Source organism: Protopterus annectens, chromosome 2.part2 (genome assembly GCF_019279795.1).
Source record: "Protopterus annectens isolate FY-2018-M chromosome 2.part2, PAN1.0, whole genome shotgun sequence".
NCBI classification, from domain to species: Eukaryota; Metazoa; Chordata; order Ceratodontiformes; family Protopteridae; genus Protopterus; species Protopterus annectens.
Window position 1 is genome coordinate 375,416,626 of NC_056730.1, and position 27,371 is coordinate 375,443,996.

Below are 27,371 nucleotides of genomic sequence, written 5' to 3' on the forward strand. Positions count from 1 at the left end.
ACTTTCTTTTGAGAAATTTAAATTAAACTCAAGGAATGCTGTGGTTTCATCTAGTTCTTGCACAAAGGTTTCTAAGGATCTACTATCACCCTCCCAAAGAAGTAAGATGTCATCCATGAACCTTTTATAAAATTATAGCTGATTTCTCTTAAAAGTAATACATGATGTAGTTAGAACATGAATATAAAGTTCTTCCCACCTTATTAACAGTTAATGATTTGGACTCCTTCTCTGTTTATGAAAGTAATATTCTGGAAGAAAACAGACCTGCAACGGATGATTCACACTTTACTACTTCAAATGAAACAATGAGAGTAGAAAAGACTACAAAAAAAGTGGATTATATGAAAAGGAAGGTGCAAGACCGAAAAATACTGTTTTTGTTTAGGGAAGAACAAATTACAGTTGAATCTCCCAATACAGATACAGCACCCAGTGAGATCTGTGAGCAGAGGAAGGACTCGAAAGTCTGGACTGGTCACAGAACCAGAAACACCAATGCAAATGGGACCAAATACACCTATAAAGGTAGGCCCAGCAACTCGATGCAAAAATAATTAAATATTATTGGACATACTGTGGTTAACTTATCTAGTATACAGTTCCAAGATGCTGACTTGAAAGTTCTGGATAGAGCCTTAACATTTACTCCATCAAAGGATGGATGTTTGACTGATTGCCTAACTGACCTTTGATTATTTGTGTGAAATATGGACTTAAAACTTGTGTTTAGAAATGAAATTGGTTGTTATGACGGAGCATTGAAGAGAGTCAGTACCTTTATACCTAACAGCTCTTCTACAGTTAATGTGTTATTTTAATGTGTGAAAATGATATTTATGACTTCTTTTTTAAGAATAAAGCTAATAATTATTTTAACTTAGATAATGATGAAAGGAAATCGTTACTTAATTTGTGTCTTAGAAATAATGTAGTTATAAAGTAGACACGTTAAGGTGGAAAAACTGTAATAATGGATATAAATGATTTAAATAGCATGATTTATAAGATAAAATTGTTTTTGTATGACTGGTGGAAGGTACAATCACACCAGATTTATATAATTATGTATCTACTCCTCACCCTATCTGCCCTATAATATATGGCTTTCCCAAAATACATCCTCCCCACCCATGAGTCATAAAGTGTTGGGATGAAAATGGGTAACTACAGCTAATATCTTGAACAGTAATTTAAACAAATATTAAGATTTAGTAACAGTTTCATAAGAGATACCAGTGATTTTCTTAATGCTCTGAAAAGTTATTTGAGTGTCAATCAGACAAATGGTATTTTACTAGTCAATGGATACTAAATCTCTATTTACTGTTATTCCTAATAATACTGGTATTCAGTATGTAAGAGAGTGGTTAGTTCATCATAGTGACAATTTGCCAAGTAAAATTTCATCTATTTGCTCTATATTAGATATAGTACTGGAAAACAATGCATTTTCCTTTGGAGAGGTTTACTTTCACCATTTACTGGAAGTAGCAATAGGAACCCCAGTGGCAAATAGTTATGCTAATTTGATGTTAACAAGGTGGGAAGAACTTTATATTTTTGATCTAACTACATCATGTATTACTTTTAAGAGAAGTCAGCTAAAATTTTACAAATGGTCCATGGATGACATCTTCCTTCTTTGGGAGGGTGATAGTAGATCCTTAGAAACCTTTGTGTAAGAACTACGTGAAACCACAGCATTCCTTGAGATAGATTTAAAGTTCTTGAAAGAAAGTATTAATTTTTTGGATATTACATTATGTATTGTTAATGAGGAGCTGCATATATGGGTACATAGAAAATATGTTCAGACAACTAGATATGGTCATACTAATAGCATGCACCCCCAACATGTTTATTAAGGGGTTGTGAAAAGTCAAATGCTACGTGCTAGCAGGTTAAATGCTAGATAGGAAGGGTTCAGAAAAGAATTAGAACATATGGTAAATTACTTTCACTCTACAGGGTATGGCACTGCTTTAGTTAAGGAGAATACCAAATATGTGGGCTCTGAATGTGATGGAATGGCTTGTCCATATTTGTATAACAATAAACCTATTGCTAATAATAAAGATGTAATGGCTGATAGGAACTGGTCTCTTAGCTATATTACAAAATATAATAGGCGTACACAACAAATAAAGAATATTATACAGAAAAATTGGACGATATTATCCTCAGATAATGAACTTTGTAAGATTATTACAGAAAGACCATGTTTTGTATATAAAAAGGATAAAAATCTTAAGCAATTGCTGTGCTATAAGGATTTTAAGTGCAATAGATGAAAACAAAATATAGTGAGTAAGAAACAGACTATTCCTTGCTTTAACTGTAGCTTTTGTAAGTATATAAATACTGATGTAGAATTTATGCACCCTATTTCTAAAATAATTTTGTTTTTCAAATGTTTGCTACCTGTCATATTGGAAATGTGATTTACCTTGCCAAATGTGGGAAATGTTCAGGTTTCTATATAGGTAAAATGAATAATAAGATAAAAGGATAGCCTCACATATGTTGGAGATACGTAGAAAATTAAATACAAATGCTTTATACAAGCACATTCAGTGTTATGGAAATTAACATTTCTTTATATTTAGAGTACTACAAAAGATACACTTGAATCATAGGGGTGGGGATACTGTTACTGTTACAGAAGCAGTGGAATACAGATGGATAAATTGCTCGACCTGGCTGAAATACGACAAATAGCATTAAGCCCATACTCAAGTTAAAACATTCTATTATTTAATGCTGTATCAGAATTTCTATACTGTTCTTATATATTTTTTTACATATTTTTTGACATTTTATGTGGTTTTATTGGTTATTAAAGGGTTAACTTTTACTGAACTAACTAGTTTTAATTGGTAGGCTGACTGTGACATTAAATTGTTATATAAATGCTGAACTGATGTTTTAAACTGTTGCATTGAGAAAGAGTCCTGTACTCAAAAGCTTTGCAGTGTTGCAGTTTATTGAATAACCTTATTATTTTTGAGATAGTAGTTCTTTTTAGTTTATTGTTTTTCTATAATCTCAATAGTTTTAAACCCCTGTTTAAATAACATCTTAATCAATCCTGGTCCTGAAAATGCTTATCTGAAGGTTGAGACTTTGTGATCACCATACGATACTTTCGAAATACTCTCCTTACACAGAATTCATCCAACCTCTTAATGAAATGACAAAACAATTTTTATACATAACTGCTGTACAATCCACTAAGTTGCATGTTGGGCTTTCTCTTTAATAACTTTCACCTCTGTAAAATGTTAGAATGTATAAATGTAACTACTGTTTGTGTATAAATGTAAATAGAAATGTAACTACTCTGTGTTTAACTGGAACTTTGTATAATGCAATGTAAGCAAATGGAGTTTTTTGCCCTGGGCCTCAACTGAAAATGGGTATTACCCAGTCACACTTTCCCGGGAAACAAAGGCAAATAAATAAATAAAATTTGTTTGAGAAAGCTTAGAAAAAATATAATTTGGGGTTTGTGTGCATTATAATATATTATACCATGACCCCCCATTAATATTCCAAAACGTGCATGCTGATTGGTCAGCGTGCACATTGTAAATCGACTTATACTAATGGAAAAAGGTCCGGTCGCCCGGACTTTTTCCATTAGTATAAGTCTTTTTTAAAACACTGTCTCGCTATGTTAAAGGAGTTTAACATAGAGAGACAGATTTTAAAAAAGCAACGGAGATCTCCGTTGCTTTTTTTAAAGCTGTCTCGCTATTTAAACTCCTTTAACATAGCGAGACAGTATGTAAAAAGCAACGGAGATCTTGCTTTCTCTGTTGCTTTTTTTTTAAACCTGTCTCACTATGTTAAATGGGTTTAACATAGCGAGACAGCTTTAAAATAAGCAATGGAGATCTCCTTTGCTTATTTTAAAGCTGTCTCGCTATGTTAAACCCATTTAACATGGCAAAACAGTTTGTAAAAAGCAACAGAGATCTTGCTTTCTCCGTTGCTTTTTTCAAAACTGTCTCGCTATGTTAAATGGGTTTAACATAGCGAGACAGCTTTAAAATAAGCAACGGAGATTTTCCGTTGCTTTTTTTAAAGCTGTCTCGCTATGTTAAACCCATTTAACATAGTGAAACAGTAAAAAGCAACGGAGATCTTGCTTTCTTCATTGATTTTGCCCACAGCTCTGATGTACTGCATAGGCATACACATGCGCAGTACATCAGAACTGCCGCAGAATACCAGACAGCTGCGGAAGGGCAGCAAGGAGGCATTATACAATGCCATTATTTAAGAAAAGTAATTATTTTTTTTCTTAAATAATGTCATTATATTATAATAACTCACTTCTGGGTGTGGGTAATGCTGGATTTACCCACGGCTGGCTTTGTTTGGCCACTCTGGCTTCGCCCTCGTGACCAAACCATGCCAACCATGGGTAAATCCAGCATTACCCACACCCAGGCGTGGGTTATTGCTATATTATAGCATTTAAGGAAAAGACTATGAATGCACTATTATCAATGTAAAGAATAATTCTTACTGATAATACTGCTGTTTGCACAGTTTCAACAGATTTTATTTTTCACAAAATAATTACAGTTGTTTATCTTATGCTTTTTAAGTTTATTTTTCAGAAAATGCTCTGGAATGTGAAATGTGTACAGGCTGTTAGAGGTGTGACATTCTGTACCCCATATGTGTTAATGAGTTAATTTTAATTGCTGCTTCTTAATTTCTGGTTCACTGCACTCTCTGTCTCAAAACAACTGCTTATCTGAGGATTAAAATATTAATCATGGTAATGTCCCCTTCATTACAAGCACTGCCTCATTCCAATTTAGAAAATTAATTCATCAGTTTTATTCCCACATTGTTATTTTTTAAATAAATATTTTCTACTTTGCATCAAAAAGACAGAAACAGCTGTATACAATATATAACCAGAAAAGCATAAAACACATTTACAATACAGAACATTTATTACTGACAGTCTAGGCAGTGTATGCATCCACTTGCCTTTCTGATGCACAACAGGGCACTCATTCCCACCCTTAAAATATTTAATAGCTTGTGAAAAGCTCATGTACCATTTTAAGCTTTCTATTACAGATACGAAAAAATAAAGCATTATACCTTGGTATCTAAGTGCACTTTTAACACATAGCCAAGGTTTTCATCATGAGCAAAATAAATCTGTTAAGATTTCACTAGTTAAAACACCAGTTTAAAGTATTTTAAAAAAGAAGACATCTCAATACGACAATCTTTGCCACAACCTTTATTTTCTTATTCCAGGACAGTGGCATGTACATATATTTACATCACAGAAAGAATTTCCTGGAGTGTGGTAATCTCATCAACTGCTAAGTACAAAACTATTCCAGTACAAAAGCAGTTAAGTATACCAATAAACTAGCACTGACACTTATTTACCTATAGTAAAGATACAAATTTCAAAAATACAAATTAATTGCCATAATAAAAAGGCAACTGCATTGGCAACCAGGATATAAAAAGTTGGTTAATTTCTATAAATACAATGAATTATACTATGCTTACAGGAAAACATTCAGTGATACATCACAAATTCACCACAAAGCTTGCACGGCTGGAGTTCCTGTGCCATACAAAACACTAGGGGATGAGCACTAAGTGGGAAAATATAACAAGGAATTTCAGAAAACCCCTACAGCCTGTGAAAGTTTAAATTCAGCTTTACTATGAAAACAAGTGACTGCATGGCTCTGACATAAGTGGCAGACAAGGAGTAGACCCCGTTGACAGTTGTAAAGCATTAGGCGTCAGAGAGAACTTGTCAGAAACAGCTGTTGTTGGATACTGATTGATAGTGTTTTCATTCTTCTAAAATGTCACAGACCATTGCAGGTCTGAAAAAAGCCCAAAGCTGGTACAAATATACACCCAAACAAATGTGAACAAATATAAGAAAATACAATTAACAGAAGGTGAAAACAATACATATCCTGAATGAAAGATGATACTCGTTATACAACAGTGTGCTGTATCAACCAATTCCTGTTGATTATATACAGCTCATACCAATGCAAGAAAACTCAGAAATGTAAGACACAGTTTGGAGAAATGTAGCTTATAAATCTGTGCACTGTTTTCATGTAAGGAAATAGTCAGCATTAAAAATAGAGGTAAATGAAACGTTTGTACAGTATATAAAAGTAACATTTGACAAGAAATCTAAATTAAGGATCCCTTCTTTTAAAAAATACTGCTGTAAATCATAGATTTACAATGTGCAGTAGAAGAAGTTTGTATTATTGTGTATCCCAGTTCCTTTTCAATGTACACAATGTTTTAGAGAACCTCTTATTTTACCACAGGACTCAATTTTCACATTTGTCTGGTGTTCAATATTTGCTTATGTGACAGTTAATTACTTTAGACATAATCAATATACATAACTATTTAATGTTTTTAAACTATGTGAGACTAACTATATATCTATATATATATATATATATATATATATGTATCTATATCTGCACCCATATCTATATCTATATCTATGTAACTACCACATGAAAGGTTATTGCATAAAACAGACAGACATGCTAACATATTTGTGTGCATGAATCAAACATTTAAACAAGGAAAATACTGCTAACACACAAATACATAATGCAATGAGGGTTCAGAGAACACACTGCCTTAAACCTCTACTTGCCCCTATTTTTTTATAGTAAAGTCCACAGTGATTGGCTTGTTTAGCAATCGTAGACTTCACAGGCTAATGGATAAAGTTAATAATCATCAACAAACTTCAACACACCATTACACTGTTTCACAATTAATATTCTACCGAGCTGTAGTTATAAACAGTCCTCTTACTAGGTTATGCACAGTCTCTCTGTTTATGATATGGTACATTCAAAAAGATTTTGAATATTTTTAACACTGAGCCAATGCCATGCACAAAAATAAGCAAGAGGAAAATGAGTAAAAATTCACATTAGAGTGGTTCAGATTGGTTTCATGTCCTCCAGTGCTAATTAACTTGCACCTAATTTTGAAAACATCACTATACATTTCCAAAAAAAAAATTACCTATCAATATATGTATACATTAACTTGTAGAAAATGCAAATAGTTATGCTGACAGTTAAATTATAACGATACAGGTCTTACACAGAAAAATACAGCTACATTGAGTGAGGAGAGTTTTTTTTAAGCCTTATGAAATGTTCATATTTTTCCTGGTTCCAGCTCTTTGTCTTCTAATAAACCAATAAACTGACTGAAGCTATCCTTTATTCTATTCATATCATCGAGAGAACAAGGCTGAAGAATCCAACGTTTTCCTCGTGCAAGTGGCTCAAGTTCAAAATATTTTTTGATCTAGGAAGTGAAGAAAGAGATAAGTTAAAAAATCAAAAGAAATATCTATTCAGCATTGTAACAAAATCAAAAGAAAAATATTTGGCATTCTAATTACTGATAGGTATGAAACAAGAATGTCTGCACCGGTATAGGTATTCAAATGTTACAACATGCAGCGTCAAAAGCTTTCAATTTACATTAACAGTTTACGTGATACACACCGAATTTGGTTATGGCTTTAGAATGCAGGTATAAGTGAAGGGTCTATATTACATACTTGAACAAGCAGAATGTTGACTAACCTTTAAGTGACACATATGTGTTGAAGCTACACATCACCGAATGGGCAAATCATCAATTTCTTTCCAAGGGAAAGAAATTGATAGGGCAAACACGGCCACCACATTAAAACAAACACACTCCCTAACTAAATATACTAACTCTGAGATTGCACTACAGTTGGGAAAAGGGCAGATTTAAAAGAACGACCAACAGATTTCTTTCCCTTGGAAAGAAATCAATGATTTGCTTGTTCGCTGAAATACAGCTTCGACACATATGTGTTGATTAAAGGTTAGTCGACATTCTGCTTGTTCGACTATGTAATATATACCCTAAGTGAAGACACTGAACAGAGGTGAAGTGGAAATAAAGCAGAATGAGTACATAATGCACTTCCAAAAATGAACTAATTATTTTCGATGAAGTTACAGTAAAATGTCAAAATCAAGCTTTCACAATCATCCAAAAATTAATCTCTAAAGATATGGCATGTCACTATTAAAAAGGCAGTAGTACAAAAGGCTAGTATACAGCTCAGCAAGCTCCTTCCTGGTGGCCTGCAGAGTTCTACAGCAGCAGAGAGACAAAAGAGAGACTTTAGAGAGATTACGTATCATTTTTCTGCATGTTCTTGCTGCCTTTAGCTAATTCCACCTAAAATGCTGATTTTCTAGAGTTTCTGTGATTTAAAAAGCTTGTTTCAGCTACATATTGTATTTATTTTACTACCTGCACTTTAACAAAGTTGTTTTTGTGTTTAAATTACCTGTTTAACTGTTGCAGGCTACACGCTCAAGTGTGATAGCTATTTCTGTGCATTTAAAGTGTTTTTTTGATTGTGTCTGCTTTATTTTCTGAAAAAAAAACAAAAAAATACATGTGTTCCCACCTTTCTAAGCTAATTTAGTCCAGTTTTCAGGTTAGAGCTGAATTCAGGGCTGTGTTAGAAGTTTTGTGGCTGCCCATACCTTACTTGGATAGAAGGACGTTTCTCTGTTCACTGTGAGACAAGGAGCTTTGTGCAGCCTATCTGTCCCTGGAGGAGTGGTTTCCACCCAGAAATTAGTAGTTTCTTGGCCATTTTGGGCTAATTTCTATCTCTTTCATTTCCCTGCTATAAAACCAGCATTTGCAAGGTTGTTGTGCTAGTATACAGCTCAGCAAGCTCCTGCCTGGTTCCCTGCAGAGATATAAAGCCGCAGAGAGACAAAAGAGAGACTTTGGAGTGATTAAGTATAATTTTTCTGCATTTTTGTGCTGCCTTTAGCTAATTCCACCTAAAACACCAATTTTCAAGAGTTTCTGTGATTTAAAAAGCTTGTTTCAGCTACAGATTGTATTTATTTTACTGTCTGCACTTAAACAAAGTCATTTTTGTGTTTAAATTACCTGTTCAACTGTTGTAGGCTATGCACACAAGTGTGATAGCTATTTCTGTGCATTTAAAGTGTTTTTTTGATTGCATCTGCTTTATTTTCTGAAAATAACAAAAAAACAAAAAAAAATACTTGTTTTCCCGACTTTCTAAGCTAGTTTAGTCCAGTTTTCAGGTTAGTACTGAATTCAGGGCTGTGTTACAACTTTCTGTGTTTGCCCATACCTTACTTGGATAGAAGGAAGTTTCTCTGTTCACTGTGAGAGAAGGAGCTTTGAGCAGCCGATCTGTCCCTGGAGGAGTGGTTTCAGCCCAGAAATTAGTAGATTTTTGGCCATTTTGGGCTAATTTCTATCTCTTTCATTTCCTTGCTATAAAACCTGCATTTGCAACATTTTTGTGCAAGTATACAGCTCAGCAAGCTCCTGCTGGTGCCCTGCAGTGTTCTACAGCAGCAGAAAGACAAAAGAGAGAATTTGGAGTGATTATCATTTTTCTGCATTTTCTTTCTGCCTTTAGCTAATTCCACCTAAAATGCCGATTTTCAAGAGTTTCTGTGATTTAAAAAGCTTGTTTCAGCTACATATTGTATTTATTTTACTGCCTGCACTTCAACAAAGTTGTTTTTGTGTTTAAATTACATGTTTAACTGTTGTAGGCTACACACTCAAGTGGGATAGTTATTTATGTGCATTTGAAATGTTTTTTTGATTATGTCTGCTTTATTTTCTGAAAAAAACAAAAAAAATACTTGTTTTCTTTCTTTGCTTTCTAAGCTAGTTTAGTCCAGTTTTCAGGTTAGTGCTGAATTCAGGGCTGTGTTACAATTTCTGTGTTTGCCCATACCTTACTTGGATAGAAGGAAGATTCTCTGTTCACTGTGAGAGAGGGAGCTTTGTGCAGCCTATCTGTCCCTGGAGGAGTGGTGTCAGCCCAGAAATTAGTAGCTTCTTGGCCATTTTGGGCTAATTTCTATCTTTCATTTCCCTGCTATAAAACCTGCATTTGCAAGGTTTTTGTGCTTGTATAAAGCTCAGCAAGCTCCTGCCTGGTGCCCTGCAGAGTTCTACAGCAGCAGAGAGACAAAAGAGAGACTTTGAAGTGATTATCACTTTTCTGCATTTTCTTGCTGCCTTTAGATAATTCCACCTAAAACTCTGATTTTCTACAGTGTTTGTGATTTAAAAAGCTTGTTTCAGCTACATATTGTATTTATTTTACTGTCTGCACTTTAACAAAGTCGTTTTTGTGTTTAAATTACCTGTTCAACTGTTGCAGGCTACACACTCAAGTGTGATAGCTATTTCTGTGCATTTAAAGTGGTTTTTTTTTTATTGCATCTGCTTTATTTTCTGAAAATAACAAAAAAAAAAAAATACTTGTTTTCCCGACTTTCTAAGCTAGATTAGCCCAGTTTTCAGGTTAGTGCTGAGTTCAGGGCTGTGTTACAAGTTCTGTGTTTGCCCATACCTTACCTGGATAGAAGGAAGTTTCTCTTTTCACTGACAGAGAGGGAGCTTTGAGCAGCCTATCTGTCCCTGGAGGAGTGGTTTCAGCCCAGAAATTAGTAGCTTCTTGGCCATTTTGGGCTAATTTCTATCTTTCATTTCCCTGCTATAAAACCCGCATTTGCAAGGTTTTTGTGCTTGTATAAAGCTCAGCAAGCTCCTGCCTGGTGCCCTGCAGAGTTCTACAGCAGCAGAGAGACAAAAGTGAGACTTTGAAGTGATTATCACTTTTCTGCATTTTCTTGCTGCCTTTAGATAATTCCGCCTAAAACTCTGATTTTCTACAGTGTCTGTGATTTAAAGAGCTTGTTTCAGCTACATATTGTATTTATTTTACTGCCTGCACTTTAACAAAGTCGTTTTTGTGTTTAAATTAGCTGTTTAACTGTTGTAGGCTACACACTCAAGTGTGATAGCTACTTCTGTGCATTTTCAGTGTTTTTTGATTGTATCTGCTTTATTTTCCGAAAAAAAACAAAAAAAAAATACTTGTTTTCCCACCTTTCTAAGCTAGTTTAGTCCAGTTTTCAGGTTAGTGCTGAATTCAGGGCTGTCTTACAAGTTCTGTTTTTGCCCATACCTCACTTGGATAGAAGGAAGTTTCTCTGTTCACTGTGAGAGATGGAGCTTTGAGCAGCCTATCTGTCCCTGAAGGAGTGGTTTCAGCCCAGAAATTAGTAGTTTATTGGCCATTTTGGGCTAATTTCTCTCTCTTTCATTTCCCTGCTATAAAACCCACATTTGCAAGGTTTTGTGTTCTGGGCAGCATCAGTTAGGTAGGGTATGACTATTCCTGGCTCCACAAAGTCTACTCTTTAATTTTTCCCTTGGAAATAGACAAACTTTAAATATAAGCACTCAAATAATTCACTTCTCATCCCGGCACTTGCACAAAACTTATAGCAAGCACTAATAAACCTTAGCACTAGATCCCCCTATAGTGTAGGGAAGGACAAAGCTCTCTATTCGACCTTACCAGCCTATTAGTAAAACTGTTCACTTTACCTATCCAGGCATGTCCAAAGGGCAGTTTCAGGTATACTTTCCAGTCCAACTGGTGAATCTGGGCATTTTTAGGCAATGTTAGAATTGCCTCATGTACACAGACAACCCTCTCCTCCTTCCACCAAACACTAATACATGCAAGAGATACAATTATACAGCCAAACTGACAGCCAACACTGGACCAGGCAGTCAAGAGGAGAAGGGAATTACTTGCATCACACCACCAGACTCACATAGACCTATGAAACCAGCACTGGTTAAAAAACACGCATAAATACACAAAAACATACTCGGAGGCTCGAAATAAAAATCTGCAAAAGCAACAGACACCTCCAAAGTAGACATCTAAGCAACCTCCACCCCCCAACACAAACCATGAAACACATACTTGACAAAACCAGTGTGCCACACAATCACAGCCCTTAAGGCAAAATAACATACCCAATACACTAGTAATAGGTGACTCTATAGTCAGGCACACTGACGTCCCACTCACTAGGCTGAATAAGGAGAAGGTTACTGTTAGTTGCTTGTTGGGTGCCAGGATCCGCCACATAACACAAGCACTCAAGTCACTCCAGAACAAGTACAAATATGACTCTGTCATTGTCCATGTTGGTGTGAATGACCTAAGCCGTACCTCCCTGGACTACATGAAAAGAGATGTGGAGGAGCTCTCTGATTATGTAGCCCAGGCCGGTATGACCCTAACCCTGAGTAGCATCCTGCCCTCACCAAGAATGATACCAAGGCATAAAGAAAAAAGTATCAATTTCAACAATTGGCTAAGCTTCTGGTGTTATGCAAAGGGGATCCAGTGTCTGTCAGCCTGGGATGACATGCTCGACAAGCCACACTGCTTCGCTAGAGACAGCTTGCACCTGTCACCCTTAGGCTTTCGAATACTGGCCAAGGCTCTTGCCACCCCCATACTGCCTTTTTTAGGCAAGGCTCAAAAGACAAACCCACCACCATAAATAGCACAAGTAACAAAAAACTGAGGGTAATGCTGCTCAATGCCAGAAGTCTAATCCTCAAAATGCATGCACTCGAGGCACTCCTCAGTATGGAGAAAATCAATATATGTGCAGTAACAGAAACCTGGTTTAAGGTCCCAGAGAGCACCCCAGCACTACCAGGCTACAACTCATACCATACATTTTGGCCACAAAACCAGGACTGAAATACAAAAGGTGGGGGAGTATCCATTTTCATCAGGGATACCCACACCTCCAGGTTAGTGGCATAGCACGATGCTTCAGAGATCATCCACGTGCAACTAACAATGGGCAAAACTGCTATTCAAATTATAGCTTGCTACAGATCACCCACCATGTCCCAGGACCCCCACTCCGCATTCCTGGAAACAGTGAGAAACATAAAGGTCCTACCAAACACCCTGATATTGGGTAATTTCAATTACCCAAACATTAACTGGGAGAACTACTCAAGTACAAACTCCCTTGCCCAACATTTCCTAGAATTTATAAACTCAAACGCCCTGGATCAACTGGTCAACACCCCCACCAGAGGTGACAACATATTGGACCTAGTCAACACCAACACGGGTGACCGGTGTTCTACACCAGAGGTCAACCCCTCGCTGGTTAGAGCTGACCATAAATTAATCACTCTGGATATCTACATTCCACCAACACCCCCTGGTCAAAGAAACCACCATGAAAAACTTTTCAAAAGCAAACTTCACGTTATTTAAGACGAGGTGGGAAGTTTCAAAGCCCCCATACTAAAGGATAACGCTGTCCAAGCTGCAAAATCCTTTACTAATGCACTCTACAGGCACCTACAAGAATGCATGGATCGTGCTATCCCAAACAAAACCAAGACTCACTCCTCCATGAAAAGAAAACCAGTCTGGTGGACCCCTGTCATAAACAAGCTATACAATAGAAGGAGGAAACTAGTAAAGAAAAGAGTAATATCCCAAGAAATGTTTCCTCATAAAATCATCTAAGGCTAGCTTAGAAAGAAAAATTGCCATGGACTCCAAAAATAACCACAAGGCATTCTTTAGTTATGTCAAGAATCTAAGTGGCAATTCTCAGATCTGCTCGGAGTTAGTGCAAAACTGCACAAAATACACTAAACTGACTGATATAGTCAACATCCTGGCAGACAGGTTCAGTGCAAACTTCACTCCCCTCTCAATCCCAAAAGGGACCATAACTATAGCAGAAGAATGTAGTGCCCCTGAAATCACAGACACTCAGGTTAAAACAGCTCTGTCCAAAGCCAAAAACACAGCATCAATGGGACTGGATGGTGTCCCAGGCTGCATCCTACACAAGCTCAAAGATGAGCTAAACACACTGTTTAAACTCAGCCTCTCCACAGGCTACGTGCCCACAGAGTGGTGCACAGCAACTGTTATTCCACTCCACAAAAGTGGAGCCACAACGCACCCCGGGAACTATCACCCTATAAGCCTGACTAGCTTGGTCTGCAAAGCTATGGAGCGCATCATCATGGATCTCATTAACAGAGATATTGGAAACCTCCAAACAGTGGACTCTACCCAGTTCGGCTTTGTTAAGGGCAGATCATGCCTCCTAAACCTGGTGGACTTCTTTGAGACAGTTACCAAGGCTATAGACGAGGGAAAGGTGGTCCATACAGCCTACCTAGACCTTGCAAAGGCCTTTGATACCATTCCCCACCCAGGTATTATAGACAAGCTCACCAGCCTGAACATAAACCCCTACATCACAAGATGGGTTGCCAACTGGCTCATGGACAGAACCGACATGGTAAGAGTTGCGGGAGCTAAGTCTGACTCTAAACCGGTTACAAGTGGCGTTCCCCAGGGCTCAGTCCTAGGACCCCTCCTGTTTGGCATATACTTCTCAGAGGTACAGGCAAGCACAGGAGGACTATGGCTAACCAAGTTCACAGACGACTACAAACTAGGGGCTATAATTGACTCTCCGGCTGACACAGACATCCTCCAAAAGGGTCTCACTGAGACAGATACCTGGTGTCAAAACCATGCCTTCAAGCTGAATACCAAAAAGTGCATAGTCATCCCCTTTGGAAAAACAACGTACCCACAAATTAAACATAGGTGGTAGCCCACTAAATACGAAAGACATAATAAGGGATCCGGGGACCCAAGCAGATAGTAACCTCTCCTTTGATAAACACATTGCCAAAGTGGTTAGAAAATCCTTCTATGTGGCCCACCTAATCACAAAAGGGTTTGCATCCAGATCGAAAGAGGTCATTGGGCCCCTCTATACATCACTCATCAGACCCATCATAGAGTACAATGCCACATTTGGGATGCACCTTACAAGGCACCTGCAACAACTGGAAAGACCACAGATGTTCCTCACCAAGAGGATCACTGGCCTCAAGCAGATGCCCTATGCAGCTCGACTGAAGAAACTCCAGCTGTATTTGGTTGCATACCGCCTACTCAGAGGTGATCTCTGCCTGACATACAAGGCCATGTCCAACCCAGAATTGATGGACATGCTCCACCTAAAGAAAACCATATCCCCTCGAGCCACACACTCCAGGTATCTAAACCTCACCACAACAATAAATAAGAAATGCTGGAGGGATAGATTCCTGTCTCAGAGACCTCCCATACTCTGGAACAAGATTCCAATCTACATTAGGCAGAGCTCCTCCCTTACCCTCTTCAAGAGAAACCTTGACGAGTGGATGGGCAACAGAAAGTTTACCCCATGGATCACTTCAATGGCTCTGCTGGACAGAGGCACAGGGAACTAATCTAAGGGGGAGGCGAAAGCCAACACATTCCGGCTAGGCTTATAATTGCCTTTGGGCTGACAGCCTAGTACCTACCTATGAACCTAAATGTACTCTCACAGTCTCTCTCTAGTTTTCTGCTTTACTTCTAGAATCGCTATTTTAAAACAATAGAGGGAATCATGCATCCTGAGACCCAAGAATTCTACTGTTTACAACAGTAAAGTAAATAGTCATTTGCCATTTATCATTCCATACAGCAAGGAATCAGTTAAACTGCATAAAGTAGCCTATACCAATTTGCAGTAATATACAATATTACAATACCACTAGTTAGCAACTGTGGAGAAAAAGTGAACTGTTGTTGAACTTCAAACTAATTCTCCATGCACAAAATTATCCTAGGAAACTTGGGTATGCTTTTTTAGTGTGCATAAATACTTTATAAAGAACATACTATGAAAATGCATTATTATAATGGAAAAACATTTCTACATTAAACATGCAGTGTCAAAGACATACAGAAAAACATGCTTTGACTGCAGATAACAGCAACCTATCCCATTCAGTCTGCCAGTTTCCATAGCTATTATATAAGTAAGCCATGGTAAAGAGGGATAGAGTCTTGGCAACAATCCACATGACCTGGGGCTGGAAAGGAGCCTGGGAGTTGAAAGTGTTGGCTGTAAAGGGCGAGGAGTGCTAGGTCAGTGCTTGGAAAGAGGTCTTATGAGTGCACAAGTTCTAATGTCTCTAATCAAGAACAGAGTACCTAAGAGGAAGTGGCTCCTTCTTTCATGGCTGTTTGTGACTTATGTCACTTGTGGAAGTCAGTGACACTTCTGTGTTATGCCCATTACACAACAACTCCTTAAGCATTACAGCACAAGTATGGGCAAATAAATAGGCACTATTTTTTTTCCCCTCCTGTCCTTCATTTTTACCAGCCCAGCTCAACTGCTTCTATCCACACTGAGTATGCTGAGGCTAATCATAGAAGGAGGAAGCCAGGCCAGCAGCTCGGCACATCTGAGCTTCTGTCAGGGGGCATGCATTTTTTTTTTTGCTTGTGGTCTATTTGACCCCCCCATGCTGTGCAGGCTCATGGTTTGGTATGCCTGAGGGTGGATGTGCAGTGGAGACATGCAGTGTACCCCCCCCCCACAGCAGCTCAGCCAATGTCCACAACCTAATCCTCTCTTTAGCCACACTATCCTTCTGGCATCCCCAGCCGCCACTAAGAATTATCACAGCAAACACCCACGTGAACACCCATCCCTCTCTGCCATTTCATTAGTTCTGCAAGTCGCTAATCAAACCCAGGCCACCTGGGTCATAGTCAGGGCTTTATCACTCTAAATTACTGGAGTGGCCATGAGGAAATGAATAGGGATATAACTCTTCTTGTGGCTGCCTAAATGACAACTAGACCATGGCGATGGTCTTGGATGGTCACTGTGGCTAGAGGCATTGAAGGTCAACTGGCAGCAAAAGAATACAAATTTGATAACTTGGGCATCCTACTTATTTTTCGGTGCAGAGAACTACTTTGTTTAGTACAAAAAAATTAATTGATATAATAGAAGGGCATTTCAATCTTGATCAATTAATAACAGATATAAAGAAAGAAAAAAACGGAAAACTATTTCAACAACTTTTCTTTTCATGTAATTTTTTTTTTTGTTTTTCTCAGTCCATTATTGATTTTTGCTGTTATTCTGGATTACTGTTTCTTAAGTAAAACTGTTGCAATTAGCTACAATTAATTTATACACTGAGCAGGAATTAGAGGTTAAGGTGTTTGAGAAAACACATACCTAATGCATGTATATTCATGTAACCAGCTGTGACAATGTGAATACTTAATATCTGTATTTACTTACTTTTGTTGTCACAGCCTTGCATTTTAAACCTGTAAGGTATAACCAGTTATTACAATAATACTTTAATTAATTAATGAGATATAATCCCCCTGAACAGAAGCATCTGTCCTTCCTTGACTGACTGGAAATTAAAAAAACAAAAATGATACACATTGTGTACAGCTTGAATTCATAAATGGCCCTACCACTGTGCTTTTGTATGAAGCCATGCAACATCACTAAGGGCTGTCTCTGCGGCTGTGCTAGATGCAAATGTGGCAGTGGCAGTCTGGGGGGCAGGCATACTCTAATCAGCCATGTGCTGTGCTGCCAGAACTGCTTCTAAGAAGGCATCTATGTGCCAAGTTATTCTATGAATCTCTTGGCTGCGTAGATTAGCACGGCTGTTCCTTTAACCTAGTGGTAATGAAAGTGGCCATGTTCATCCACTGTGGTAGTAATAAGTGCTGGGGAGTTTAGTGCTAAGGTATTGTTAGAAGGTGTGTGTGTGTGTGTATGCAAGGGGCTGTGAGTGTGTCTGCCTGGGAGTTAGGGGAGCTAAGAGGGGAAGTTAGGCAGGTGTGTGTAAGTCTATGAATGAATGTGTCTGTGATTGCGATCTGGTAGCGATGAGACTGTTTTTATTCTGTGTGTGTATGCGTGTGGGTGTTGAGCTGTCATCCCTCCATATACCCCTAGACTAATGAGCAGAGTCTGCAACATCGGGAACACTAGACACCAGGGATAATTCTTATAATAAGTGCCTGATCAGCATGTAAACAAAACGAGGGTTGAGGTGTGTGTGTGTGTGGGGTGGGGTGGGGATATGGAATATGACATGCCTTAAAGATACATGTTTAAAAATAAAGGTGCAGGGAACAATAAGACACCAGACATAAATACTGTGCCATAAAAGGCATTAAACAGAAATCCAACCCTGTATTTTCCCACCTCTCATACAGGATATTAGTCCTCTGTTCCACCACTAGACACCAGGAATAGACTTAAAAAATGAAAAAAAAAAAGTAAAAATGAAGAAAGGATTTTGAACCATACACCCTTGACACAAATAAAACCTGCACTGGCCTGCTGCTCTGGCCGATAAGATAGTGCAGCGAGATTTTTTTAACATATATTGAGGATGGGTGTTATGCAATGCTTGCAACATTTTGTTATGCACAAGTGAGAGGGACAAGAAATCTGAGGCATACCTCTTAACCTCACAGGATAATAGCTGTAGTCCTATCATGCTTTTACTGAAGGATATGAAGTATGAAACCTGAATGTCTTGGATTAAGAACTGATTGCAATCATCAGTAAATTATCAGGGCAGGGGAAAAGGAGACATTGTTGATGTTCTGACAACAGGGATAGGTATGGGGTATATATGCTGTGTCTGTGTGTTTTACTGTGTGCTTCTGTGTAGGAGAGTAACTAAGAGGGATCGGTCCCTGTGCTAACATGATGCAGCCACCTTTGTTAACTTCTGCAGGATCTGCAGATCAGTACTTCCTGGTATGTAACTGTGCTTCATAGACATGCAAATTAGCTGACAATGAGGTATTTCCTTATTGTGGCTACTGTGTCTCTGAATCATAAAATACCACAATGTGGATACAGGGCCTTTTTATGGTAGCCCTTAACACAGTTAATGAATCTGACCCCTAATATTTTAAGGAGTGAAATAAAAAAAGTATTACTTCAAGTACACTAAAGAACAGGAGATATGGAAGAAGGGGACAGAGACATTTAACAGATTAACCTAGTCGACTGTTAGGGAAGTAATTTTTGCTGGCCAGATGGGATTATAACTTGATGCATTATGTTGAATGCAGCAACAAGTTTAGTAAACCTGCTGTTACATACATATCATTCTATATTACATTGCATGTATAATGCAAATGTTCTTTCTATACAGATTGCTGTGATCTATATCAATCTGCCAATGAACCTCTCTTGGCAATAAAATCAAGGTAACAAGACAGCTACATTTGCACATAAGATATTTTATTGTATGCTTATGTTCTTTAGTAATTATAATAAGAAGCCAACCTGGTCAGGATTAGTTTCTTGGTATTCATCTGTTTATTTATGAAAGAAATGGGAAAAATACAGTTTTAGATTAGTTTTGCCATCAGAGTCTCTATTTTTTTTAATTTTATTAAATGTAAATAATTTTTCAACCATTTGAATCAGCATTTTTTGTTTGCAATATACAATGTTTCCTTGGTTACAAATGAAGAGGTCTTGTTTTATTATACATTCATGTCTAACTAAATGAAATGAAAGAAAATAGTAAAGGCTACAATAAAGTCACATTTGAGGACTAAATAACGTCTGTTCAATTCCATCAAAATATATCTGATTCCAAAGCAATTTATAGTAGGACTGCGTTTATGTAAAATGTTTCTTAACAATGAGACAGTTACGCATCACTTGATGATTGAAATATCTATCTCTGTTCATTTTAATGAGACAAGAACTGGACAACAGTTATTTTTTTTTTATTCTTTTGCTCTCATTTCCAGGCACTAAAGCATAATACTGTAATGCTAGTGGCAATACACTACACAAGTGTGGATTAATCACTACAGCTGTTTTCCTCCATAAACTCAGATTTACTCTCTTTCATGTAGCCATGTTTTAATATACAGCTTCTGGTATCCTTACAATGGAACACTACATGCATGGCATGATAATATTTATTTACTGTAATCAGTATAGAGTTCAGGACAATAAAACTACAGTGTAATATGGGAATGGCAGATGCCAGAATTCAAGTGTGGGATTACAGTGGACTGGTTCCATAAATTGCTGAGAATTAAGTGGGAAAGATATTACGAGATTCAAAGCAGTTAGAAGTGGTTGAGAAGATATGGGTGAGCATAAAAAGAGTAAGAAGTAGAAAAACTGAGTAAAAGAATGGAAATTAGGATGGATCAGTAAAAAAATAATAAAACACCAGTGTCAATAGGCTGTGCATAAGGAATAAGAAAGAGGGAGTGACAGAGAAGATAATATACAAACAGTTAAAACAGCTGACAGAAAGGGGGATCTTTAAAGCTAATAAAGAAAGGGAGATGGCAGTGAGAATTAAGAAGTGGGCTAAGAAGGAAAAGAAGTTAGGTATGGGTAGCCCTCTTTATAAAAACTTGAATATGCAAAACGACAGAGATGTGCTCTCCCACTGTTTGCAATAAATACTTACCAGGATACTAAACACAAGTAAGGAATTATGTTTTATGCTGTACCTAACAGAACCTCTAAACAAAATTTCAAAGAGACACACTCCTGGACACCAGCCACCCTAGTACATTGCACTTCCTTGTCCATCCAATAATTATACCAAGACTCTAGTTCAGCTCATACAAAACAGGCACCTAGGAGCTCACTGAAATTATTCAACTCACTTGGGCCACCCTACCCTTAGAGAGAGTGTGTGTGTCTGTGTGTGTGTGTGTGTGTGTATGTGCGTGTGTGTGTGTGTCAGACCTCTCAACCAATCGGGGACAAATTTCAACAGAATCAGGGACAAGTCACGAAAAAATCAGGGACAATCAGGGACACACTTAAAATATTAGTGCTATTAACTTGAAACTTTGACAGAATCAGAGCATATGAATTAATACACATTTTCTGAAGTAAAAGAAGTCTATAACTCTTAATTATTGTCATTATTCATTAAGTGTAATTCACCACCTTTCCTCCAAAAGTCACTAGTTTTAGGAGGGATTAAGAGGGACAGAGCTAAAATTTGAGTCAAAATCAGGGACAGTTGAGGTGTGTGTGTGTGTGTGTGTGTGTGTGTGAGTGTGTGTAGATGCACATGTATAATTGATGCTGCCCTGCCTGTGATGAAACTTTAACATAACAAGACCGCTTCATGTTTTCTGTTCAAAAATTTTGATTAAAGTCTAAAAATAATATATATATATATATATATGTTCAAAAATATTATAAGTCTTATAATAACAATACACTTGTCAACTCCCAGTGTTCTCTCCTGTCTATCTGATGAATCTGGGCATCTTGAGGCAATGTAGCAATTGCCTCATGTACACAGACAACCCTCTCCTCCTACCACCCAACACCACAACCTGTGAGAGATGCACTTACCTAGCCAAACTGGAGGTAAAGCTCTCTCCAACCAAGACTGAACTTGACAGTCAAGAGGAGAAGGTACACACTTGCACCACACTCATCACATAGCCCCACTAAACCTACACCACCAAAATCCACACATAGAAACACAAAAACATTTACAGAGGCTTTCAAAATAACCTGCTCAAGCAACAGAGACCTCCAAAGCAGAAATGCAAGCAACCTCCACCCCCCAACACAACCCAAATGGCACACAGCCCACAGAGTCGGTGTGCCAATAAACCACAGGCCATAAGGCAAAACAACGTACCCAACACACTAGTCATAGGTGACTATAGTCAGGCACACTGATGTCCCACTCACGGGGCTAAACAAGAAGAAGGTTACTGTCAGCTGCCTGTCAAGTGCCAGGATCTGCCACATAACACATGCACTCAGGTCACTCCACAACAAGTACAAATATGACTCTGTCATTGTCCATGTTGGTGTGAATGACCTGAGATGTACCTCCCTGGACTACGTGAAAAGAGACATGGAAGAGCACTCTGATCTTGTAGCCCAGACAGGTATGACCCTAGCCCTGAGTAGCATCCTGCCATTGCCCAGAATGATACCGCAGTACAAGGACAAAATGACTGACTTCAACATCTGGAGCATTTCTCCCCGGGCCTCCGCTGAAAACAGGCTCTGTGGAACCCAGTCGGACATTCCCGGTCAACAAATGTTAAATAAATAAATAAAAATAAATAAATTGGCTAAGCTTCTGGTGTCATTGTAAGGGGATCCAGTATCTGCCTGGGACAACATGGTCGACAGACCATGATGCTTTGCCAGAGATGGCCTGCACCTGTCGCCCCTGGGATTCCAGATACTGGCTAAGGCTCTTGCTGCCCCTATAGTGCGTTTTTTAGGCAAGGTTCAAATGACAAATTCACCACCATAATAGGAACAGGCAAGCAAAAACTGAGGGTAATGCTACTCAATGTTAGAAGTCTAAATCTCAAAATGCACTTACTCAAGGCACTCCCTAAAATGGAGAACATTGACATCTGTGCAGTGACTGAGATCTGGTTCAAGACTTTAGAGAGCACCCCTGCATTACCAGGTTATAACTCATATCACACTTTTCGGCCATCTAACCTGGACCAGAACACCAAAGGCGGAGGTGTGTCCATATTCATTAAGAATATCCAGATCTCCAGGCTATTTGTGCAGCATAATGCATCCGAGGTTATCGAAGTGCAACTAACTCTGGACAAAACTGCAATCCAAATTGTAGATTGCTACAGATCCCCCACCATGCCCCAGGATTCCCACTCCTCTTTTCTTGATATACTGGAAAATATTAGGGTTCAACCAAACACCCTAATAATGGGCAATTTCAACTACCCCACCATTAACTGGGAAAACTACTCATGTACCAACTCCTTCGCTCAACACTTTCTGGATTTCATAAATTCCAATGCCCTGAATCAACTTATCCCCACCCCCACCAGGGACAACAATATCTTAGACCTAGTCATTACTAAAAGGAGTGACTGGTGTTCCACACCTAAAGTCAACTCCTCGTTGGTCAGATCCGACCATAAGCTAATCACCCTATATATCCACATCCCACCCCCACCCACCATTATGGAAACCACGGTAAGCAATTTCTCCAAAGCCAACTTCATGCTTCTTAAGACGGAAGTGGCAAACGTCATGACACCCATGCAGAAGGACAATACAGTTATGACTGCTGAATCCTACACAGATGCACTCTATAAGCACTTACACGAGTGCATGGATCGTGCTATCCCAAACAGAACCAAGATGCTATCCTCCAAAAAAAGGAAGCCAATCTGGTGGTCCCCTGCCATAAACAAACTCTACAACAGAAGGAAGAAACTGTTGCAAAAAGAGAGTAAAATCCCATGAGTGGAGGAGCTCCCTGGTCAGCCTCAGTAAGAAGTTGAGATCCCTTATAAGATCCTCCAAAGCTAACTATGAAAAAAAATCACCACTGATTCTAAGGGCAACCACAAAGCATTCTATAGCTATGTCAAGAATCTCAATGGCAACACCCAGATCTGCTCTGAGTTACAGCACAACGGCACGAAAATTACAGAACCAACTGATATTGCCAACATCCTGGCAGACAAGGTTTAGTGCTAACTTTATCCCCCTCTTGCCCCCTAAAGAGCCCATATCTATACAGGAAGAATGCAGAGTCCCTGTAATCACATCTATGCAGGTAAAAGCTGCACGCTCTAAAGCCAAAAACACAGCATCCATGGGACCAGACATCCCAGGCTGCATTTTACATGAACTTCAGAACGAACTGGCTCCCCACATAAGCACCATGTTCAATCATAGTCTCACGTCAGGCTTTATGCCCACTGAATGGCGCACAGCAACAGTTATCCCACTCCACAAAGGAGGAGCCACCACTGATCCTGGGAACTATCGCCCTATTAGCCTGACGATCCTGGTCTGCAAGACCATGGAATGTATCATCATGTAACTCATAAACAAAGACATTGGTAACCTCCAAACTCTGGATCCCACCCAGTTCAGGTTTGTGAAAGGCAGATCATGCCTTCTGAACCTGATCAACTTCTTTGAGGCAGTGACCAAAGCCGTAGATGAGCGTAAGCTGGTTCATACAGCCTACCTTTACCTCACTAAGGCTTTCAACACCATCCCCCATTCTGGAATTATAGCTAAACTCACTAAACTAGGTATAAATCCCTACATCACAAGATGGGTTTCCAACTGGCTCACTGACAGAACCCACAGTGTAAAAATTGCAGACTCCAAATCTGACTTCAAACCAGTGACAAGTGCAGTACCACGGGGTTCAGTCCTGGGACCTCTCCTGTTTGGTATCTACTTCTCTGAAGTACAGGCTAACATAGAAGGCCTCTGGCTAACAAAGTCTGCAGATGACAGCAAACTAGGAGCCATAGTCGAGTCCCCAAATGATGTGGACATCCTACAGAAAGGCCTCCCTGAGACAGATGCCTGGTGTCAGAGGCATGGCCTCAAGCTCAATGCCAAAAAGTACATTGTCATCCCATTTGGTAAAAACTCTGTACCTGTGAACTACCACATAAACGGCAGTCTACATAATGCCAAATGTATGATAAGAGACCTTGGGACCCAGGTGGACAGTTGTCTCTCCTTTGATAATCATATCGCCACAGTAGTCAGGAAATACTTCTATGTGGCACACCTCATCACAAAAGGGTTCTCATCCTGGAAAAAAGAGGTCATTGTTCCCCTCTACTCGGCACTCATTAGACCCATTATAGAGTACAACGACCCTTTTGAAATGTAACTCACAAGACATCTGCAGCAGCTGGAAAGGCCACAGAAGTACCTCTCAAAGAGGATTACTGGCCTCAAACAGATGCCCTACAATGACCGTCTCAAAAAACTCCAGCTTTACTCTGTAGCATATCACCTACTTCGAGGAGATTTCTGCCTAACATATAAAGCTATGTTAAACCCAGAGCTGTTGGACATGCTACATCTAAAGAAATCCCAGTCCCTCCGAGCTACATGCTCTAGGGAACTAAACCTTGTCAGCACAATAAACAGGACATGCTGGAGTGATAGATTCCTGTCCCAGAGACTTCCTACACTCTTTAACAAGCTACTCATCTATGTCAAGCAAAGTTCCTCATTAGCACTCTTCAAGAAAAATCTTAATGAATAGATGGGAAATAGGAAATACACCCCGGGGATCACTTCTGTGGCTTTGCTTGACAGGGGCACAGGAAATTAACTTTCTTGGGTGGCATAAGCCAGGGAATCTTGTTGGCTAGGCTTACTTAGGCCCTTGGGCTGATAGCCTAGTACCTACCTATGAACATACACTTATTTTATACATTTGTTAGCACAATAAGCCCGCTCAAGACAAGTGTCCCTTTTCAGGGCTGAACCAGGAGCACCGTCTGGGCAAGCGACTTGCTCACAGTCAGAATGTAGGTGAATGGAAGTGAAAGGAATCAAACAAACCCTGTGCCTTTGGCAACAGGAAGTAGCTAAAAGCATTAATCCACTGAAATAACTGCCAAATAAACCTAAAACAAGCTATTTAAAGATGGTGTCTAAAGAATAAAATAATAATCTTGAAAAAAAGTATCATTGATCTTAAATAATAAAAAAGACAACTTAATAACCATTCACAGAAATTCAGATTGTGTGCTTCTATAAAAAATAAATAGCTTTGTCCAGCATTTGAAGTACAATGTAACATTTTTAGAACTATTACTGTATTCATTTAATTCTGGCTTACAACATTTTATGCATTTATAAACTTTACAAAACAAGGAGCTTTTTCTCTTTTACAATTCTTAGCCATTCTTTTCCTAGCTATTGACAATACTGAGTCTTAGAAACACACTTGGATTGGGGACATTAAATAATACTAAATGCTTTTTCAAGACAAAATTATCAGACTATAAAGTCTATGCAAAAGACTGAGAATTCAACCAAAACGTCTCTTACGCCATACAATCATAAAACATGTTGCCAATCAGTCTTTAATTATTAATTTATATAACAATCTTCCACTACTTTTGGTGTTAAAAACCTTAAGGATTTCTGATGAGTAAGAAAATCCCTATGGAATATTTTCTAATTAAAAAAATTCTCCAAAATAATGCAGATGACTTTTCATGCAACAAAAGTATTAATTGTTATCATTCTGTGACAGAATGGAATAATTAGTTTTGTGTATGAAATTCTAATAGGCATTATGAATGTTAGCTTTATATATTATACTATACAACATTTGTAAGTAAGGTCTCATCATATTTATTTTCTTTGACGAAACTGAATTTAGGTAATATAACAAAGGAATATAATGACTGGGATTCAGATTTCTTCTATAATATGTTTTTAAGAAAAAGATTAACACATTTACAATATATAAACAGAAAAAAATATATTCAACCTCACATATTCTTATATAATGATAGGAATTGAATCATCAAGGTAATCTTACACAATTAACACATTAAGAATCTTTGTATTTCAAAAGCAACATTTCAGTTATCCCAACAATTAAAAATCTTAGTATGATTAATATTTCATATTCTGATCACTTCTATTTCAGTTTTACATAGTACTGCTTTTAAATTTAAAAAATATTTGAAAGCAGAAAGTGAGTTTGATTTTCAATTTTTTGTAATAACTTTTCTAGCAACTGTCAAGAGAGCCTAAACCATCTTCTGCTCTCTGTTTTTTACAGATACAGGAAGTGGAACATTCATTAGTATTACTGACCAAGTTAAAGAACAATTATCAGACCATAACCCCTTAAAAAGCATGCTTATCTCTTTCTAATATACATTTCATTTTTTCACAATCCACAAGCTTGTGTATCCAATCAGATTTTATATCTTGACTACATCTCCAACAAACTGAAGTCATTTTACTAAGCATAGAGATTTTATAGGGAGTAACAAACATTCTACATATATATTTCCACATAACACTTTTCAGTATAAAGCTGAAGAAGTTTGACTAACTGATTTAAGTAACAAAGTTTTATTCTTACCAACTAATGAGTCACTCAACCCACAACTATTTAAAAAGTTTGAGAATTTTACAGTGAAATGATTATTATTACTATTTGTAATTAACTTGTATAACTTTGACAAGCTTCCTTTGTATGTCACTCTACCTTCAATAACAGCATTTACATATTCACATAATGGGGTGATAGTGTTCTGTTCCTCTTCACTCATATTATCCACAAATTAATTTAATTTCTTACTGATTAATAATATTAACTGATTAGCAGATTCATCCAACTTACTTTTTTCATTAAATATTGTGAGGACTTAGTTTTTCCTTTTTAAAGCAATCAGACCATAATATCAATCCCTTCCTTTTTAGTAGTTTCATTTTAAGATTGTTCTGTTTCCTTAAGTTTAGAGGTTTGTGCAATGGGAAAGCACAAAAATTTCCGTTTTGATATTAATGGAGTTTTAGAAACATATTTCTTAACTGTTAAGAACTGATTTTATATATACAGCATCTAAAGATTGAAATTAATTTCATTCTAAGGTAAATTTTATTAACCAGATGAAAGGGTTATTACATATTTCTAATGTATTATCTTTAGGAAACTCATAAGAATTTAGCATATTCTGCTCCTGG

The 27,371-nt window shown here is 37.9% G+C and overlaps 1 protein-coding gene across 2 annotated transcripts in view; it reads right to left on the bottom strand.

Moving 5' to 3' along the window:
• Positions 1 to 5,260: 5,260 nt before the first annotated feature.
• Positions 5,261 to 27,371, bottom strand: part of ARL15 (ADP ribosylation factor like GTPase 15) — a 3,047,572-nt gene continuing 3,025,461 nt past the window's right edge. For both annotated transcript variants that reach the window (XM_044063905.1, XM_044063904.1), the window contains exon 7: positions 5,261 to 7,368. The gene's annotated coding sequence lies outside the window, so the exon portion shown is untranslated. The remainder of the gene's footprint in view (positions 7,369 to 27,371) is intronic.